Below are 5413 nucleotides of genomic sequence, written 5' to 3' on the forward strand. Positions count from 1 at the left end.
ATCTGAGAAGCCCCGCTCTGGAGCACTCATAGAGATAAAGAACGTTATTTAATAATTTTTACAATAAAAGTAACAAAAGCCCATTGTAGAAAATTTGGAAAGCGCCCCCCTACCCCACTCCCATTGTTTAGGGAGGAAGATGGAGGCAGAAGGCAGCTTGACTGGGAACACGAGGCTCTTGCCCGTGATGAGGGCAAAGCCTCTCCCAGCTCTTTGTGTAATAAGGGGGCACCCATCCTCAATCCAGAGCCGCTGGCCTGGGGCAGGGTGGGCAGCGATAGGTGAGAGGGGTGGAGAGAGTTTCTGAGACGACCTTGACTAAGGACACGCAGCACTCCCAACTTTGATGGCAGGAGCAGTTTGTAGACCCGGGGGCAGGTAGGGAAACGTGTCCCTTCTTCCCCGTGCCTGCGTCTGGACTGAGTCCGGGGGTCCTCTGGGAGCCGCCCAGACCAGCGAGCCCCGCCCGAGGAAGGGACGTGACCCTGGAAGGGAGGACGGCCCCCTGCCCGGGGTTCCCAAGACTGTGGAGATTCCGAGGGAGTTGCTAAGAGATGAGGGGGCTTTTCAAGACGAGAACAAGGAACAACAAGGTCAGGATATGAGATCTGTTTACCTGCCCTTGAATATGGGAAAAGCAGATGCCGGGCAGAAGGGGATTCACCCCACACTCGGCCTCTCGCACCCCCCTTCATCCTCCAGAGCCCAGAAGGATTTCAGTCATAACCCAGCCTCCAGTTCTGCCCCCAGTGTCGCGGTACTTCACTCCATTAACAGCGTGACACCAAAAGTCTCCCACATGGTTAAAGATTCTTTGAAAACATCATTTAAAGACAATATGATGACCACATTTTTGGGGAAGTATTTCCCATTTTGGACTGCTATATTATTTCTATCTTCACTATTATATGTAGTGTTGCCATAAAGCTCTTCATTCACACATCTTTATCTATATACCAATTATTTCTTTTTTTATTTAAACTTTTTTCTCATTAAAGTGAACCATACATATAGAAAAATGCATAAATCAAAAGTGTGCAGTTTAATGACTTTTCACAAAGTGAATGAATACCCCCTAGAGCCACCACCCACATCAAGAAATAGATTATCAGAACCCCTGTTCCTCTTGTACCCCACATCCCATCACGACACCACCCGCCGGTTGCAGTATCCTAACCTTCAACACCAAGAGATTGAATGTTATTTATATAAATGCAAATATTTACATAATACCATATTTATATGCTGCATTTATATAGTATATAAAACATTATATATTTCTATATTTGCTTATTTCCATTGTATAAATAAAAGCATATATTTGTATGTTTACTTATATTTTTGTACTCATACATCTTATGTATATTTATATCTTATATATTTATATATCATCTCTATATAAATTTATATTTGAAGGTATATAAAATTCAATATGTATTCAATACAGTATATTTTATATATAATATATATAATTTCATATTATATATAATATATTTTTATTTATATATTATATATAATTTTATATATAATAAATTTTATATAAAATTCAAATGTAAAATTGTACAGGCCTCGCATCTGGTTCCTTTTGTCTAGCACTGTGTTTGTGAGATTCATGCACATTTCTGCTCGTTGCAGTCTCTCATTTGTTTCCATTGCTGCATATTATTCCATTCAGTGAATAGCCACAACTTTTCTTTTGTATCCTATTCAGCGTTTCTAGTCCTTAGCAGCAAAGCTCCTCCGTCAGAGGTGGAAGCTGAAGTCCACTTCGTTCTTTTTGTTAAATTCTAAGAAGTAGAATTCCTAGGCAAAAAGCAGCAAACATTTTTTAGGCCATTGCACACTGCATACTGCTAATTACTTTCCATAAGAGCTGTGACAATTTACACTCAAGGAAAAACATCAAATCCTTTTGAGGGGTGGGTGTCAGGAGGCCTCCTAAGGAGAACAACAATTTGTAAAACCTCATACTATTTCATAGTATAAGTATAACTGGCATGTAAATTATAAATATTAAAATGCTGACACCACATTTTATAAATCCCTATGTGCTAAATTATCTTTTCATGCTCACGGTCCTCTGAGAGGTAAATGCTATTAGTGTTCCATTTTATTTTATTTTTTTAACTTTCAAATATGCAACACAGTATTATTAACTATAGTCGACATGCCGCGTCTTAGAGCCCAGGTAATTGTTTCATAACAATTTTTGATCCCCTTCACCATTTCACCCACCCTCACTTCTGGCAACCACTCCTCTGTTCTCTGTCCAAGGTTTTTTTGTTTTTGTTTTTAAGATCTTAGTGTTCCATTTTAAAGATGAGGGAACTGTGGCTCAGAAAAAGCCAGGGGCCAAGTCACATGGTTTAACAAACAGCGAGAGCCTGCGCTTGGGCCCAGTTTTTCTGCCTCCACGGACAGTCCTCTTGATCTAAACCAGGCTATATCTTGCCTAAGTTGCTGAAGAATTACATTCCAGACACGCAGGATGAAACTGGATGCCTTAGAGGGGGGCATGTCACCCTCTGGTATGGAAATGAGCATCTTTGAAAGACCAGTTCAAATGTCACCCCCCTCTGATTGGGACCCTCCCCCATTCACCAAAGTGGAGCCACACCTTGTACCAGGAAGGAGCTTTTGCCAGCAGATTCCTGGAATATCATTGCTGGGATCCTTTAGACCAGAGATTGCAAGCAGGGAGCACACATTAGCAATACTCTTCCCTCCCATGCCAATAGCAGACATAACTAATCAATCACCAACCAGCCACTGTCTCCCACTCTGAGCCCACCTCCAACTCACTGTGACCCCGGCCCTGCCTCTGTTCCTTGGACATGCCCACTTCCATTCTGCCTGTGCCCGGAGCATTTGCTGCAACCAGATGTCCTCTGGACGGGACCTCTTTTTGTCATTCAGGTCTCGGCTCAAAGATTACTTTCTCACAGAGGTTTTTGCTGACCCCTCCCATACCCAATCTAACATAGCATTGCTTTTTCTGATTTATCTTCCATAATATCAACATTTTCAAGAATTTAATTTATTTAGCTGTCTTTGTGGCTGTTATTGTTGCTGTTTCCTGAAAGCTGAAGCCTCTTCTGATGTGTTCACTTATTCCTAGTGACTAGAAGAGTCCCCAGTACTTAGTAGTTGCTCAGTTAATAGTTGCTGAATGAGTCAGTTAATCAAATGCATTTTTCTGCTGAGTCCAGGTATGGCATTAAAACCCTTACCATCACACCATTATGGCACTCGCTACCAGTAATCAGAATTGAGACAAGGGATAAAAATTTTTTCTAAGCCTAACTCCCTTAACTCCCCATTTTATAGATGGGGAAACTGAGACCCAAAACAAGAGATATGCCTTTCCCAAAGCCACAGTATGAGCGAGGGCCAAGGTGGGACTGATACCAGCTCTTCTCAGCCCTCCATCCTCCCCACCCACCGCCACCCCTACCCCACTCCCACATAGCCATGCCAGAAAGAGCTGTCGTAAACTGTCAGCCACAAAGCAGAAGAGCAGACCCATTGTGCTCCAGGAGCTTGACTATGAATTACGCACCTAATTACCAGCTGCCTTTTTTTTTTCCCCATTCTGCGGGTAAAAGTCTGATCACATATAAGATTCTCCCTGTGTTTCCGTGGATACAAAGTGATCCTAATTTCAAACTCCTTTGCAAATGGCAAATGAGTGAACTTAATTTTAATAAAAACAAGGAAAATCATACGTGTGAGCTTAACAAAATCTAATTTGGGCAATTTGGAGCTCATAAAATAAAGCCTTTATGTAAAAACTAGCAATTAGCTTCATGAAACAATACAATAAAACCTTGGCTTTGGGGAGGGTTGGGGGCCAGAGGACTCCAGGGATAAGGAAATGTGGCAATAATGTAGAAAGGCTAAAGAGGCAGAAGTGCAGGGTTCTTGGTGTCAGAGGATTTGGGTTCAAGTCCCCAAGCTACCTTTAGTTCTATGACCTTGAGCACGTCACTTTCCCTCTCTAGACCCCAGTGTCCTCATGTTTTAAATGAGGTTAATAAAACCTACTTTACTTCATAGGATGGCTGGACAGACAAATAGAAAATGAATAGGCAAGGGCTTTGTGAAAGTGTCCAACAATTACTGTTCTATCGTCTCGCTCATCTGCATTCTTCCCAGCAAGGAGGCGCAGGGACCACGTAAGCCAGGGCACGGGCTACGGAGTGGAGTGGCGCTGGAGGCCACGTGTGGGACCCTCCACATTCACCTTGCGCTAAAGCATCAAGGACCCAGAGAACCCGCAAGAAACAATGCCCAGAGGTGGTTCACGGGAACCAGAAGCAAATCCACAAGTCCAGTGAGCCTGAAGACATCCTGGGTCTCTCAGCAGGCAATCACTCCGCACTCGCAAATCTGCTCCACCGAGAGATCCCCGCCACGCACAGATCTTTGCAGGCAGACTGTGTTGTTCCCATTTTACAGGTGAGAGAAATAAACCTCTGGGAGGTGCTGGGGGTAAACTCAAGTTCCAAAACCAGGTGACCCAGTTAAGACTCAAGCCAGGTGATCTGATCTGATTCACCCCCCCCCTCACCGCCATCTGCTCATCACCACCTCCCACAGCTACAAAAGCAACTGACCCTGAGACTGAGAACCTGGTCTCTGGTTTGTCTCTTCTTCCCCAAGGGCCCTGGCAGCTTCTATCAGAGCCGCTGGGACCCACATGCCCAAAGAGCATGGACTTCATCACAGAAGCTCTAGCAAGCAGGGGCTTTTCCCCGTCTCTCTCCCAAGCAAACACTACTCCAGGCAGAAAGCAATTTCTTCTTAGTGCCTTCCCAGAAGCAAAGTGGGTAATTAATTGCACTGAATAACACATTAAATGTACTAATAATTGGGTAGTCACAGCAAAATGATTACTTTGAAGAAATATTACCAATTCCCTGTTGTACTTAACATTTCTCCTTATTTATCATTACCATTTTAATCAATAATAGTCACAATACTAATAAATCCATCTTAATTTTAATTGTGTTCAATTGGATATACCAGTCCTTGAGTATTCTGAGCATACTTCATTATTTATATTAGTTTAAGATCACTTAAAGGCAAATTACGTAGTTTGTACTTTCAAGGAGGGAGGTAATTATGACAAAGTTTCTCCAGATTCAGCATTTTCAAGCACAGAGGACTGTGAGGTGTCAGACACCTGCCCTTTTCTGTTAGGCAAAAGGGTCACGGATGGAGAAGATGAAGGAAGACCCTCAAAGACCCCACTTGAATTAGCATATCCTGGCCTTTTTTAAAAGGCTTGGGTCTCTGAAAGTATGATTAATAGCTAGGCGGCTTTGTCTTTACTTATGCGGCCCCATCATTAACACGGCATCCATCCATTCATCCAGCAGCACCAAGGGCCAGACTCCATGCTCCGGACCAG

This window comes from Ursus americanus, chromosome 18, assembly GCF_024610735.1.
Source record: "Ursus americanus isolate L20-20 chromosome 18, mUrsAme1.1.p, whole genome shotgun sequence".
Taxonomy (NCBI): Eukaryota; Metazoa; Chordata; class Mammalia; order Carnivora; family Ursidae; genus Ursus; species Ursus americanus.